The sequence below is a fragment of the Podarcis muralis genome, chromosome 4 (assembly GCF_964188315.1).
Source record: "Podarcis muralis chromosome 4, rPodMur119.hap1.1, whole genome shotgun sequence".
In the NCBI taxonomy this organism is placed as follows: Eukaryota; Metazoa; Chordata; class Lepidosauria; order Squamata; family Lacertidae; genus Podarcis; species Podarcis muralis.
The window spans coordinates 41,240,775-41,257,482 of record NC_135658.1 but is presented as its reverse complement, the minus strand read 5'-3'; the positions used below and the strand labels follow the sequence as shown (position 1 = coordinate 41,257,482).

Genomic DNA, 16,708 nt, shown 5'->3' with positions numbered 1-16,708 from the left:
GTGCTATATAAAATGCTACCCCCAGAGTAGCACCAAGCTATGACAGCAATTTATGGGCAGTGCAAGGGGTTGTTTTTGGAAGGTGGTGGAAAGTATTCAGAAGATCAGCTGGGCTTGCAAAGCTCACTGTCTTAATGTACAAATCGTTTTGCACTTCTTATGCTGTACAGCTTCATTTCATCTCCGTGGTAACGTTAACATTTCCTGGGGACTGATGCTAAATACAGTGGCTTGCCAACAAGTATGGCAGAGAAGAATTTCAAATTCAAGTCTTCTGGGGTCAATCCCAACACACATTCTCCTGTGCTATCCCAGCTCTCTTCACGGATATGAAGATGTACCGTAAGCACTAAAACCTATTCCCGTCAGTTATCCAAGCATTTCCACACAATACCCAAGTTGCTTAGAAATGGAAGACTATATGTAAAAATTTGCCATAAAATCTGCCTCTCTGTTGACTTTTTAGAATTATGTAATTATTTGCTGTGTTTACAATAAATTATATTGGCTGTCTGTGAGGAAGAGGACTGGTTACTCGAATTATAGAGGGCATGGGATAAGGTTTTGTGATTAAAATGTTGTCCTTTTTCATAGTCAGTGGGTAAACTTCTCTAGGATCTCAAGGCTGCTTGATGATTTCATGTACCAAGTGAACAGCAGGCACTGAACTGTTTGACTCTCCTTGCATCGTTTCTGTCAGTACCTCTGCTTTTGAACTGAACAGCACAGCATGTGCTACATTAGGCAAGGTACATCATGTATAGTTTTCACATCTGTGCATCTACGCGGGTGATGTTGTTAACAGTAACTGTGATTTTGGGGGAAAACAACACTGCTTTGACTAGGTATGTATTTGTTTCTTTTGGGTTTTAATTTTCTTTAAAAGTTGCCTTCATAATGAGATAGAAATAGGTAACCTTCCCCCCTTTTCTTTTAAAGAAACTAATGTGGTGGTCAATGGGTCCTTATCGACAAAAATAAGACCACACAACTTTAATGTCTGAAACAAAGGAAGCAAAGATACATGGCCCAGATCCTCACAATTACTGATTGCATGCGTGTGTGCAGGTTCATGTGGAAATATCTGAACCTTCCCCCCTGGCTTTAGGTATTCCAAAATTGTGACGCGCAAAAATGGAAAGAAAAGAAAACACCTTGGCCAATATCCCAGTTGTTTTAGCACCTCTTAAATGGGGGTCAATGTAAACAAACACAGCATTGCAAAGGAAAATCAAATGGCAATTTTGCAGTCTTGCACTTTTGAAGACCTCTTATATCATAAATAATTCAAGGCTTTTAACAGGATGTGCTATTTCTGGGCACTTTCCGAAACAGAAGGATGCTCTATGGCTGGCTGTAACTACAAGAAATAGTAGACACTGGAATTTTTATCTATGGACTGTTAAAGAGCTATGGGTTGAAGCTTTCTTCTTGACATTCATAGCATTCATACCAAATGTACCATGAGAAACCTTGAGTCTGGGAGAAAAATTCTGTTTTTGTATTGTTCTCAAAAGGCCCCTTCAATTAAATGAAACATTACAGAGAACACTGTTATAATTATTCCTCCCTGCCTCCACGCTGTAAAGAACACAATCTTTTGTGTCAATAGCTATTTCTACATAGTATTTTCCATAACTATTGCTAATTAGAAAACAAAAGTTTCCGAAAGCTCTTTGAATAGCTGAATTTATTTTCTCCAATTGGCATTTTTAATCTTCACTGTATGGTGGCCATGTATCTTACTTTACAGTGGACTGTCCCCTGTTTGAATGGCATTCATACATTCATATACCTTAGAGAATTTGGATTCATAATTTGATTCAGTTTGCTGAAGAGGGTAAGAATGAAGAAACCTTGCATTACGAAGTAGGCAGGCTCTGAAAAGTGACACACTTGGATTCAGCTTCTGTATGGATTAGCAAAGAAAATTAGGATGTGATCTTGTATTGATTCAGACCGATGACCTCTTGGTCCAGGGTTGTCTGCTCAGACAGCCCTCCAGGGTCTTACCAGCCCTGCTATCTGAGAACCGTTTTAACTGGAGATGCCAAGAATTGAAATCAGGACCCCTAACATGCCAACCTTACAAAGTTCTAGCAGTGGATCACAGGCTCTCTCATTAACAAGGCAATCGAAGAAGTGAATGAACATAGAGGGATGCTAGTCAGGAAGAGGGCAGGGCAGCATATGACTGGGATGCTGAACAATCACATATAACCCAGTTACTTCTGACACAATCTGCGCAGATGTTCAATCTGTAAGCGTCATTGATGAAAAAGGGTTCTTGCTACCCCTACTGTCCCCATAGTGCACTCAGCTTGATATATGCATATCTTCCTACATGTGTAAAGCACATCTGGTATATACCACAAAGATAAGATGTGGATCATATAGGTTTTGGCCTATGTTCTTTGGCTTCTAACTGCACAGAATCCATATGCAAAATCCATATGCAAGTGCATGAATATCAGCAGCCTGACATGATTTGGACACCAGCCACCCACTGTGCACAAAATATGAACATCTGCAAAGGGCTTTTCTACCTCTTAAATGAGACATATTGGTTCTGATCTATAAAATCCAGGAAGTGGAGCTCAATAAATGTGCCCCTACTTTGTGCAAACAACAGTAGCAGACTGCGGGGAAAATATGTTGTTCTACACATAGTGTTTGTTCTTTTCTTTCTTTCCCCTCTATAGAAGCTCTCTTGCTACTCAGCTTCTTTGTTCCCTGCTTTGCCACTACCCACTGACTGTGCCTTCTTTGATGCCAGCACATACACCAGAAAAACCTTCTCTTTTTCCTTCTCCCCTTTCCTGAAGCACCACAGATTCACCTGTTTGGTGCTAAGTACTATAGTTTACTGTCTCACAGCAGCTATTCTTTCTGCTCCATCAAACTGCCTCTCCAATGAGTATTGTTTTCTGACAAAGTTATTTATATTGTATGCCTACTGCACATGAATAATTTCAGTTCTATTTTATATGCCTAATACTGTGTTGCTATTCTAAATGTTTGCTAATAGAATGAATAATACTAATACTAATAATAAAAAATACCCACTTGGAGGAAAAAGTGACAAAACAGATGCTGGCAAACTGATCAAACGTTTTTGCATTTGACATTCAGATGACATTCAGCAGTACTGAACACCTACAGTCGCTTACAAGGGCTAAACAAGCAGAACAATGTCAGAAGTGGGGAGAGCGTGCTTGGAACACTCTCCCAGGCCAACTTGCTCTCAAAACTAAGAAATCTTTCCAGTGCATGACATATAATCATCATAATAACCATTATCATCACAGTCTCTTTAGTCAGTTCTGAAGTTCTTGCAAATCATTGTTCTGTTGCCTAGTTTCTTTTCATACAAGGAACAGCACTAACAGCCATTTGCACTGTGTGGGTAAAAGGCAAACCCTACTGCTTTGATCAATGAAGTTGTATCCTAATATTTACTCATTATAGGCAATTATTGTTTTAAAAGGAAATAGAAAAATGAGCTTGAGTAAAATAATTGCTATCAAAAATGTCACCTGAAAATAGCTCCAATGCATCCACTCTCAGTAGGTTCTAATTGTAAATTGTAAACTGTTTCAAATATTGTATTTTAATATTGTAACCCCCTTGGGAACTTAAGAGTGAAGAGCGGGTAATAAATAATAACAACAACAACAACACTAAAACTAGAGGTGACTAGGTGTGTGGGTAGCTTTCCTCCCTAGTGTTCATACACAAGAGACTACAAGTCTGTGTAGAGGAATGAGGAAATATAGCTCCTTAACCATCTCCATTCTGCCTTTTTCTATGCAAAACATTCCCTCTCTAAGCTGTGTTTCTCCCCATAGGGAAAAAGATACAGATACAGTACTGTATCTTTTATTTGCTAAAAATTGTTATTACAACTGTATCTCTTTCCCATTTTGTGGCACAGAATAATCCCCCCCCCGTTCAATCAGTAAAATGTGGCTTCTTGATAAATTCTAATTTTTAGAATACAAGATAAATAACTCAGCAACTTCATATGACTAATGTCTGCTTGAATGCTTCAAAACAGATGTGTAAGACCTCTTAACTGACAATATGAAAACTGCAATAGCTCTGAGTGAATAAACAGTGGGAACATCATGGACACCTATAGACCTGTGGCAATACTTTGTTCTGGATTGCTGTAGCTTTGGAAAACTTTGTAATTGTTTTTGTTTCATATTGTATCGTATTATGGAAAAACAGGAATGCCTATTATGTTACCGATACCACAATGTTTTCTTTGTTAATGCTGCTTTAATTATTTTTACTTATCTTCTCCAATGACCCATCTGCCCTCACAGTTATTGATTTAGCACCTTTGTTATGATAAAACGAAGGTGGGAGGAAATCTTCAGATTTGAAGATTATGAATAATCCATGCTGCCCACAGAAGCCCTCCTGAAGAAAATGGATGTGGCACAATCAGGTTGATTTCCTCTAGAACAGGGGTCAGCAAACTTTTTCAGCAGGAGGCCGGTCCACTGTCCCTCAGACCTTGTGGAGGGCCGGACTATATTTTCAGGGGGAAAATGAACGAATTCCTATGCCCCACAAATAACCCAGAGATGCATTTTAAATAAAAGCACACATTCTACTCATGTAAAAACATGCTGATTCCCGGACTGTTCGCGGGCCAGATTTAGAAGGCGATTGGGCCAGATCCAGCCCCTGGGCCTTAGTTTGCCTACCCATGCTCTAGAACATTAGCACAGCGTTCCTTCCTTCTTGTTATTACTTTTTGAACTGAGTTAGCAATGTGGGCTGCATTCCTGTAGCACTTCTTACTTGGGACTAAGTTTCAGGACTTCAGAGTAAACATGTACAGTACAGTCTTGCACTGTTATAAATCTATTTCACCATTGCTTGTCATTTAGTATCACTAAGGGTATATTGCCACTTTTTGCAGTTAAGATTCACCTTCCGTTGTGTGGGCAGGATGGTCCCTCTCCCTACCTGGCTAATCCCCTGGCAACGCCTCTCCAGGCTGGATAGGGCGATTGGCTGAGGTAGGCGGAGACCTCCAGGTATCCAGCCTGGGGAGGATGAAGCCAGCCTGAACTACCAGAAGTCACACTGGAACCCGGGGGGCTGTGCACGACCACGCAAAGGGCACCCCCATTTGATGTGGGAGTGGTCATTACTGAGGTACTTCATTCAAGCAGCTGATTCATAGGTATGCCAATCTTAACAACAACTATGAGTTGCAAATAAAGAAGCATTCTACCACGCCCTCCCTGTCCTTACCGCATATGCTGTTCTGGGTTGTTCTCTTTAGCCCCTGAAAGTCAATGGGGGGGGGGCATAAAGGGCACACAGAGGAGGAGATGAAGTCTTTGCTTGGGCTTACACTGACAAGACTCATTAGTTGAAATCATCCCTTGGATCTTGAGACTGCAGTCACCCATATACTGATAACCAAATAACCAACTATAGTTTATTTTATATAAGCATAATCCTAATAGTGTACATTATAGGAACTAACATTCTCACTGAAATTGTCCTGTTTGGGACATGCATACTAAATAGGATTTATTTCCCCATGATATAAAGCAAATATGCAACCTTACTATTAGAAAAGATACTGTAAATTATTCCGCTTATCAAAATCCTTACGAAACAACTTATTTTCCTTGTACTGCATAAGAAATATGTTAATTTTTCATCTTCTAATGATGACTGGAATGTACAATCAGCAGGAAAGTAATCTGCTTTTTTCTTTAAAAAAAATACAAACCTCATGTATTAACTTAATGGATTCCAACTATTTATTTCAAGGAGCAAGCAGTAAGCCTTTTAAATACTTTATGAGGAGGATTCTTCCTTGAGCCATTGCTTTTGGTAGCACCCATTTACAAAAGGCTTTAAGAAGGAGCTTTGTATGCACAGCATCCATTACTTTTATTTAATAATTTACGAGGAACACAAGGATAAGATTTCACTCTCTTTTTCTATTGTTAGCTATTTTTGGTAATGATATTACACAGTGAGGCATTTCCTACTTTTTAGGCATTGCTATTATGAGCAACCTTTAATTTGCTTTCCTCTTATTTTGTGGTGGTGCCACAGGGAAGGGCCATAGCTCAGTGGTGAAGCATCTGTTCTGCATGCAGAGGGACATTGGTTCAATCCCCAGCATCTCCAGGTAGGGCTGTGAGAGACCCCTGTCTGAAACCATGGAGATCTACAGCCAGCCAGTGTGAGCAATACTCAGCTGGATGGACTAATAATTTGATTTGGTAAAAGGCAGCATCCTGTTCTTAATCTGAAGACATAAAATATTGAGTTCATTTTATTAAGCATAGGTAGCAGAGAACGAATATCACACACACACACACACACACACATGTTCAAGGGGCTATTTCTACTAAGAGGAAAGTCAATTTATACTTGAAATATTGCCAGGCCACAGTACAAAATAATAAATCTATTGTAACTGCTTCTGCTAATAACTTACACTGCTGTAATTGATACTAAAATCAAAACTAATAACGGTGTCAACTTTAAGAATAACGAACAATGCAATAGTGAAGATTCCCTCCCCCCAGTCTCTCACATGTTACCTAGACTCACCTACTTTTATATTTAATTAAATACAAGTTAGGACCCATACATCAGTTTGGGATGTCCAGTACCCGCAAACACACACAGCTGTGCTCTGGGTGGGGCTCCGAAGGCTCAGGGTTCCTGGCACATAGTGCTGGAACAACATCCTTGCACCCGGCTTTCCGTTTGATGTAGCAGTTTACTGTACAACACCTCTCACCCCACACCTTTGTTTTGACTTTCACCAGTTTCTGGACTTTGCCTCTGTTGCCCTTGTGTTTTGACAACGCCACCAGATGTAGCTTTTTGTCTTGCCTCAGTAGACTTGAAACTGAAGCAGCACAAGGAGTTGTTCCAGCGATTATCAAATACAGTTTTAAAATGTCCCTTCTATTCTCAATTTACCTCCTCTATAATAAAATTTCTTCTATTCATGGAAACATGGGGAATGCAATTCTTTTTTCAGAAGCAATGCTGAGGTGTTGGGGCACAATGATAGATTATATGTCAATATTATCAGCAGAAAAAGCTGTGATAATCCACCTCAGGGAGTTTGGTTTTTTAATACGATCTTCTCTGTTAATGCATAATCTGCTGAAATGCTTCTTAAATTGACACATATATCTCAGATCCAATTCAAATATTAACTCCAGAAGAGGTTAGATGATAGTGCTCCATAGGAAGGGATAGTGGGAGGGAAATGTTTTTAATCTTTTGACCCCATGGAATGCCCATATTGTGTGAAAAATTAACACCTATTGACCATATTGCAGATATGACAATAGTGAAGAGCTTTCCCCTCAGTGAGAGGAAAGATCCATGTAGTAAGCATTACAAATGTTGTAGTGGACTCACCTTCATACAGTGCAGGGACCTTCATGAGTGAGTAATAATCAAAAGGGAAGAACATTTCAAATAACTCAAGCCCCTGCTATGATGAATTACCATCACCACGACTATTGTAGCCAGCCTGCTTCACATCAACAAACACAATCCAGGCATTTAGCAACGATGTACAAAAAGGAGCAATAATTTTAATGCCTTGATGAAGGTTTACGAAACTGCCCCCCCCCCCATTGAAAAACCTTGTAAAGGGCTTTGGAGTAGTGTGAACTGGCCCTGCCTCTGAACTGCCTGCTGCTGTGCCCCTAGCTGGTCATGGATATAGCACCTGTGTGCATGCATGAACACAGTGGCATACGGTTCTTCTATGTGATGGGAATCATGGCAGGGGCCAATACAACGCCACATGCAAGGTAAAAATTGGATGCCCTCTAGCAGGGGTGCCAACTTGAATAAAATATTGTGGGGGCCCAGGAAAGCCCCGCCCCACATAACTGATCACATGATGCAGTGCACACACACCATTTGAATGGGAATGCCCAGCAACTTTGTGGGGGCCCAGTTCCCTCAAATATACTATTGTAGGGGCACAAGCCCCCACAGCCCCTAAGAGTTGGCTCCTATGCCTCCTAGTCCTCGTGCTGGCTTTCCAAAGCAGGGTAAGGGAGGTGCCGGGCTTTGGGAAGGAGGTGGAAGTGTCATTCAGCCCTTCTGCCTCCTTTCCAAAGCTGGACAAGCACTTTACTAGGCTTTGGGAAGGAAATGGGAAGACACCCCCTTGGCCCCCGCACCCAGTATGGGGGGACCCGTTGCATTGACCTAAATCTGCCTCTGATAATGGGCCAGTCAGGAACACTCTCACGTAGGAGGACTACAGTCATATGACCCTTTCTCATGGTCACCAAATATGTGAGCTGGTGGTCATACTCAGTGGGGCCAGGGCGACTAGCCCACATGAGCTCTCCTCATGTCTAGTTTGAATATCTTGAACCTTCCCCATCCACTTTATCTATCAAAATACTTGTCAATTAAATTAGGAAGCCTTTTAACAAAAGTTGCAGAGGGTATACAATAACAGTACAAACCCCCCCACAAAATAAAGAGTGACCATCTTCAGATTACAGTGATACCTCGGGTTACATACGCTTCAGGTTACATACGCTTCAGGTTACAGACTCCGCTAACCCAGAAATATTACCTCGGGTTAAGAACTTTGCTTCAGGATGAGAATAGAAATCATGCAGCAGCGGTGCAGCGGCAGCAGGAGGCCCCATTAGCTAAAGTGGTGCTTCAGGTTAAGAACAGTTTCAGGTTAAGACCGGACCTCCGGAACTAATTAAGTACTTAACCCGAAGTACCACTGTATCAGAAACAAGAGCCAATCCATGAAATTCACATACATATTAGAAAACAAAGCTGAGTCCTTGACAAGTCCTTCAGGCTCAAATTAGTAAAAGTAGTATCCTTTCCCCCTGCCTCATTTTCAAGTGCATTTATTTCAAAGTGACTTCTATTAACAAATGAACTTAAGGGTTAGGTCAGTACAGGGTTTTTAAAGTTCCTAGGCTCACTCATTTATTGATCTGTATTGAAATAAAGGTATTCATTTAAGGCAATCAAGCAAAGAAAGCTATTTTGGGCAAATGATTGGGCTGGTTGACTAACTCCCTGATTTTGCCCTCAGTTCAGACTAAATTCAGCAATATAATTGTGTCCAGAGAATACTTAAAGTGAAATATATAAATCAGATGACTTCCAATACAATAGCCAATCAGCTCATCAAATATATAAGGAATGAGTTTACAAAAAAGAAAAAGAAGAAAATGATTATTTTGAAAAGTGCAAGTTTGTCAGAAATTCTTTAAAAAGCTAAAGCACCACATAGCACAATATCAGACAATTATGGCTAATTGTTGAACACTATTGTATTTCCTGATGATCACTGCTTTTATATAAAAAAACTCCACAACCCTCTACTTGTATACAAAACCTAATTTACACAGCAAGATGTAAATTATGCATTTTTCAAAAGAGGCAAAGACAATGTTAGACGACAGCTAACAGTTATTATGTATTATAATACAATTCCAGTGCAGCCACAGAGGGGCAGTCAAAGGCAATGAATGTCATCCATTCCAAGATACCAGAAAGACAAAGTTCAGAGCAAAAAATTTTTTAGCCCGCACAGGTTTCCTGCTGAGACTAGTACACACTTTGTTTCAGTATCTACAAAGTCAAATCGGTTATATCTGTGGAAGATTTGTCTGAAACAAATAGATCTAAACCTGTTGGCCACAATTCAAAAGAGAGCTAGGCATACTTTAGCCCACGGAGTGTGTAAGCTGAGCAGAAAGCAAGCTGGAAGCTGGACATAGAAACATGCTTGATCTGTGTGGGATCCTAAATTGTGATTAATAGAGCAGCAAGTTTTGTTGGGGTGTTAATGTGAGCACCTCCGTCTTGTGTTCAGGTTATATATATTTGTAAATAAAACCATATATCCTAAAGACACCACAGTCTACACTGACCTTCATTCCAAGGAAGCTGAACCCTGGGCAAGCACCATGAACCCTTGTATCCTCTCACTGCTCAGAGATCGGGGTAGCATGCAACAATATTAAACACTCACAAAATAATAGAATAAAAAATTCACAGGAGCAGACAGAGCAACTATTTCCTCCAACCTCAACATGCCAAAATAAAAAGAGACGTTTTCAACAGATGTCAAAAGGACATGAACAAGAGGGACAAATACATATTTGACCAGAGGGAGTTCCATAATCAAGTTCCATAGTCATCATTGAGAAGGCCCTACAACATGCCACTACAGAATGTACAGTGGTTACAGATGGAACTATCAGCATGGCCTTCCTGACAAATGTCAGGGTATGGACCAGCTGATACTGGGAGAGGCACTCCTTCAGGTACCAGGGACCCAAGCTGTGTAGGGCTTTCTGCACCACAACTCAGCCTGGCAGCAAACAAGCCAGCTGATCCACTTCTCCCAGGAGTGGTTTATCACACTCTTACTTAGCTCTGTCAACGAGTAACTAGGAAGCTGCATTCTGCACAAGCTACAACATATTAGTTTTATTATTTATTAAATTTATATCGTGTCCTTTACAGGTTTACAAGATAAAAACACAAGAATACTTAATGTAGTAACAAACAAAAACAACAACCACCCCCACCGGCGTGGAGTGAATTGCAGTGGTCTAAATGGCTGGTTACCAGAGTGTATAGCATTGTTGTAAGGATATTCTGGTGTAGGAAAGGCTTTAGCCAGCAAACTACCCACAGCTGGAAATACGTACTTCTTCTCATCGAGGCTACCTGAGCCTTCAAAGACAATGTTGACTGAAGCAGCACCTCCTGGCTATGAACCTGTTCCTTTAGGAGGAATACAACCCTATTCAGAATTGGTGGCCTCATCAACTCCCAGATCCAGGAACCACCCACCAATAGTGCTTCTATCTTGTAAGAATTCAGCCTCAGCTTATTGGCCTTATTTACCCCATTACAGCAACTGAAAAGCCTCTCTTGATTCAGACGGAATGGAGAGATAGCGTTTTGTTCAATCATGGAATATGGGTACAGCAGAAAGAGGGAGTAATTATTTCTCTTACCTTAAAATTCAAGATAGCATCCCACAGTGATTTAAAAGTAAAAATAAAAGGCTAGTAATAGCATGTTTAGGGGCGCGGATGGCGCTGTGGGTTAAACCACAGAGCCTAGGACTTGTCAATCAGAAGGTCGGCGGTTCGAATCCCCGCAACGGGGTGAGCTCCTGTTGTTCGGTCCCTGCTCCTGCCAACCTAGCAGTCGAAAGCACGTCAAAGTGCAAGTAAATAGGTACCGCTCCGGCGGGAAGGTAAACGGCGTTTCTGTGCGCTGCTCTGGTTCACCAGAAGCAGCTTAGTCATGCTGGCCACATGATCCGGAAGCTGTCTGCAGACAAACACTGGCTCCGTCGGCCAATAAAGTGAGATGAGCGCCGCAACCCCAGAGTCGGTCACGACTGGACCTAATGGTCAGGGGTCCCTTTACCTTTTTAATAGCATGTTTGTTAACTAATATATTAATCTGCATGCTAACATCCATAGCTTTTAATTTATTTCTATGTGTGGAAATCATGTCACCGTCATACATCTCCGTAAGGCCGTGTTTAATTTTATTCAGTGATAATAAAATTCAGATTTTGGTCAATTAATCAGTATCTGGGAAACTTATATTTACCCACCTGCTTGGTAAGCCAGTTGTAATTGTTAAACAATTATTTATTTTTCTCTATTGGGCTCTAGTGACAATCTCTATTAACTCTGCATGTGTCTTGGCCCATGGGACAGAACTCTGTGAAGATAATCACTAAAATATTGACTTACTCTGCATTATGAATTAGCATATACATTTCTCATAATTCAGCTCTATATAAAATATAGATTCTAACTTTGCTCTATAAATCTTAATAGCAGGAACAATTATTCTGCTGCTGTTTTTGTTTTTTAAATTATTCCTATGGTCAGTTTGCTTTCAGTGTTACCAGCATGCTTGCTATGTTTCTAATTCTGTGAAATCGATCATATGAATTTACTACCTTGTCAATATTGGTGTGCCAGCATCACTTATTTTTAGATATCCCCTGACCCAAAGAAAGTTTGCAGGTATCAGTTACTAGATCAGGAATCAAGGATTTAAACTAAATGTGTCCCATTGCCTCAGCTTCAATTCACCATTGCCATGCATCCTGATTCGCATTCCAGCACAACTAGTCATTCAAAACAACAGGTGTGGTGATCTTAAAATATTAATCTTTATGGCTTTCTGTGTGTTCTCATTTTTATTATTTAATGTGGTACTGAACTGTGTAGAACCAGGTACTTGGTCAAACATATTTGTGGAGGGACTTTAGTGTGAATGGCAAGCATAAGCTTGAAGAAGGTCAGCAGCAATAAGAAAAATGATTGCAGATGTTTGATATTGGTGATCAGTTTACACTATAAGTTCTGCATGTCATTTTAGTATGCAACCCTATCACAGGACACATACACACTACATTTTTAAAGGCTATCCAAAGCATGTTTTTCCTTTCAAAGAATTCTCGTATTTAAGGGTTTCTGGGAATTGTAACTCTGTGAGGGGTATACTACAGTGCCCAGAATTATTTGAAGGAAATAATGTGCTTTAAAGGTACATATAGTGCATACACAGCAAAAGACTAATTGGTTTGGTGTTCTATACATGCGGCAGATGCTTGCAAAAGCAGTTCTGACAGTGACTATATTAGTATTTATATATTCAAGCCAAAATTTTATAGAATGCTAGACAGAAAGGTTAATAATGAACATTATTCTAAATTAATATAAGTTCATCACAATAAAAATTAGTGACAGGTAAACCCAGCCTTGGAGATCATTCTGCTGCATCACAGCTGCAATCCTATACACATTTACCTGGAAGTAAGTCCCACTTACTTCGTGCTCTGGTCCACGGGGTCGCGAAGAGTCAGACACGACTAAACGACTAAACTCAAAGGGGCTTACTAGAGTAAACATGAATAGGATTGTACTGCATATCACATTTTCAATGCGGCAGGAAAAGACCCAGTACAGAAACTATATGGCAGGGGTGTCAAATCTGTGGCCTTCCAGATGTTGCTGATCAAAACTTGAATCATCTGTGGTCACTGGCCATGCTTCTGGGGTTGATACTAGTTGTAATTCAGAAACATCTGGAAGGCCACAGATTAGCCACCCCGGCTTTATAGAAAGACTAGCTGGGAAATCAGGCTAGTTGGAAAAGAAAAGCAACCATCTCATTAATGCTCACATAGAGCACACTGAAATGATGGATTTGTAAACATGTTAATCTGCTGTTAACATAAAACTGTCATTCTGAATACTTAGATGCAGCATGTGGTAGGTTGTACATTGAATTAACAAGCTTGCAAGAAAGTGCAACTGAGCTTTTGACAATGATCCAGTAGTGGCTGTTAAGTACTGATAGGAAAAATCAGGATTGCTCCCCCAAAAGCCAATTTTGGCACTTGTTCTAATGGGAATCTTCAACATATGGCAGGGTAGTGGGTATGTATGAGCAACTTCTATTCTGCATGCAATATAATAGGCTACAGCTATATTCCCAATTCACAGATCCTTCTCTACTTTTTCAAGAATCACGTGAATCAGACTATGTGTTTACTACGACATGACATGCTATGTCCTGCATTTGGGAGGAAACACATATAGATAATTTGGATAAGATACTGTATGCAAATTTAATTTTTAGAAAGCAAAAGAAATGTTTGCTGCATTATTGCACCAGAGAACACCAAGTTTGGTGACAATGTGAACCAGCCATTATTCATCTTTGTAGATGGAACAAACACTGTGACAGAGGAAATTAATCTACTTCTTAGAATGCAGGAATTTTGATAAACCATGGAAGGTTCAATAATAATAATAATAATAATAATAATAATAATAATAATTTATTATTTGTACCCCGCCCATCTGGCTGGGTTTCCCCAGCCACTCTGGGCGGCTTCCATAGAAACCAAAAACCCCACTAAAATATCATACATTAAAAACTTCCCTGAACAGAACTTATATTCTCTATGTATTGATAAGAGTTTCTTTCTGTTCATAAAATAGATATGTCACTGTGTTTGTGGCTGTTGTCCTGGCAACTTCCAGTATACATTAACAGTGTTTTGATGGGGAAAAACATATTTGTCAGTTATCTTGGATGTTTCCTTATCCATTCCTGACACACAAGTGCCACAGGTAAAATGTTACTAGCTTGTAAGTCTTTCTCTTTTGTTTTAATATTCTAAAACAAGTCTTGCCTTCAGTGACATCAGGCAGAGAATTATCTCTTATTTCCATAAAACTCAATATGAGGTCCATAAACACTTTCTGGTTTCTAAAGAAACAGAATAAATATTAGCAGTTAACCCACCAAATGGAGCCAATGTGTATGGAAATATGACTAGAAAGATAGGCTACATCCAAGTCCTTCCTTTCTTAGTTCTCAACTGGGCTATCTTGCATCACGTCTCCTTCCTTAGATATCTGCTTTCTCTATGGTTGTTATCTTTTATTCTGCATTGGCTCCTACGGCTTTAGAAACAGCATGATGGGGGAAATGTAACAGATGAAGTTTTTCCAGTTTCTGCATCTCTATGCTGGGAAAAGTTGCCTTTCAGGTAGCTTTTTAAAGGCATGCAGCAGCCTTTTTAAAAAACACGCCACAACACACCCACCCTAATGGCAGTGCTTTAAATCAAGCACTTTCTAACCTGCTCCGGAACTCTTATTAGATTAAAAACAAGTTCATAGGTTGTAATAAGCAAAAATTATGGCTTGAGAGATCTTGTGCAGTTTTTTTTTAAATGAGAAGTTATGATTACTTTCTAATTTTACACTGCTTATATGTGATTAGACCTCTTCTGTGAGCAGATATTTGTATTTATTATAACTGAACAGGCTCTAAGGAGTTTGAAGAATGTGTGGTTGATGCAAAGCATTTAAAAACACAGCACTTGCAGCATGGCCAATATTGCAATTTAGAGGTTGCAGTTTTCAAAAACAAATAGTGTGGATTGATGATGAGGGTGACTATTAATCCACTAGTTGATTGGGCATTTGGGGGAGGTGTCTTACAGGTAAGAGTTCTCCAAACACAAAGTGTGTACACACGCAGGCATAGAATGCATTCGCTGCCTTCCACAGGCAATTATTTTTGGACAGTGTAGACATAGTTGTCTTCATAGTGTTGGTATATTGTTCTTTTGCTGTTTAGAAAGCGCCTTTTGGTAAAACAGTTCTAAACCATCTTACATTTTACAATGTATTCGGCAGTGCCTCTTGCCTTGCCTGGAAACTTGAGAGTGCCTTCTCTGGGAACCTCCTGTTCCCTGCACGCCCAGGGCAGGCAGACCCTGAGCATATCATACCACAAGTGCCTTGCAATAACTAGCCATGGGTAGCACCAGAACAGGCAGCCTTAAAGTGCCTTGCCAAAAGAAAAGAGGCATGTAGTCATGTCGCCCCCTTCATACCTGTATTGCCTTAAAAGGTTCCCCATTGATTTCAACTGAATCCAGATCAGATCTGAGTGCACAACAGGCATGCAGATCTGTGTTCTGTATTGCAGTTAAATAGAAAAGCCCCTGAAGGTTGGGGGAGCTGTGTAAAAGTACACAGCCCACATGCCTATAAGGAACAAGTAAATTCCCTATACTGCTGTATTCAGTTATGCATTTATCCCATAGAAATGAGCAAGGCTTCAGAATCTAAAACATAGGGTTACAGAGCACCTTGGAATATACTGTTACAAAGGCGACACGCCAATCCCCAACCTCAGCTGAGCAGTAGCAAGATTCTAGTGGGGTTCCAGGCACTCATCCTGGGGTCATGTTTCCGCTGAGAATCAAGATGAGGTGGAGGCTGTTGGGGCTTTACGAAATATGATTTATTCACATATTTTATTTACACCTGGATTTATATGGAGGGAGTTCAGATCTTACAGCATAGTCAGAGAGGCTTGTTCCCCACAGCAGTGCAGCACTCAAGTCCAAGGCATCTCTCCAGCCTCCCTTCAGCCAGTCTGTCAAGATGGTTCTGGTCTTCTCTTTCCCCACACACCCCTGCTTGGATCTGCCCAGGCTCAAGGATTCCTCTTGGATGCTGGTCATCAACACCTTTTGACACGTTAATCACTCTATTCCAGGTGAGGCCCTGGCCTAGAAAGGAAGCTTAGCCTGTATTTTTCCAGTGGCCTGGAATCTTCCCTTTAATACTCCAAATATTACATAGATTCTGACAGCCATTAATTTCTTGGGTTTAGGGGGTTTCCCTCCCCCAAACTTATATCACCATGACCATTCTTGGTACTACAATTCTAACAAAAGAAATGAAATTTTCATACATAGTATAGGTATGAATTATAAACCTAGTTGCAGAGTCTTTGGGAATGCTAGAGTGAGTTTCCATTAAGATGCATCCATGACCTACCCCAGTTTTCTACAGTACTGCATGCCTTCATATAAAAAAAATGAAGGAACAACATTACATAAGTTATTAGGTAATATTCCAACAAATAGAATCAAGGTGAATCGGAGGGAAAATTTGAATTACCAAACTAATGCATGAACGACATCGTGCTCAGGTAATTCCTTATTTCCAAATTTAAAAGATATCTGAAATAAACCTAATCATGCCTAAATAATGGAAGCACAAGCGTTTCACTGCTTTGTTATTGTGGTGATTCTAGGATATGAAATAATAATATC

The 16,708-nt window shown here is 40.1% G+C and overlaps 1 protein-coding gene across 4 annotated transcripts in view; it reads right to left on the bottom strand.

The window, feature by feature from the left end:
- EPHA6 (EPH receptor A6) overlaps nt 1-16,708 on the bottom strand; it is a 365,265-nt gene that overhangs the window by 22,321 nt on the left and 326,236 nt on the right. The gene's annotated exons all lie outside the window — the stretch shown is intronic.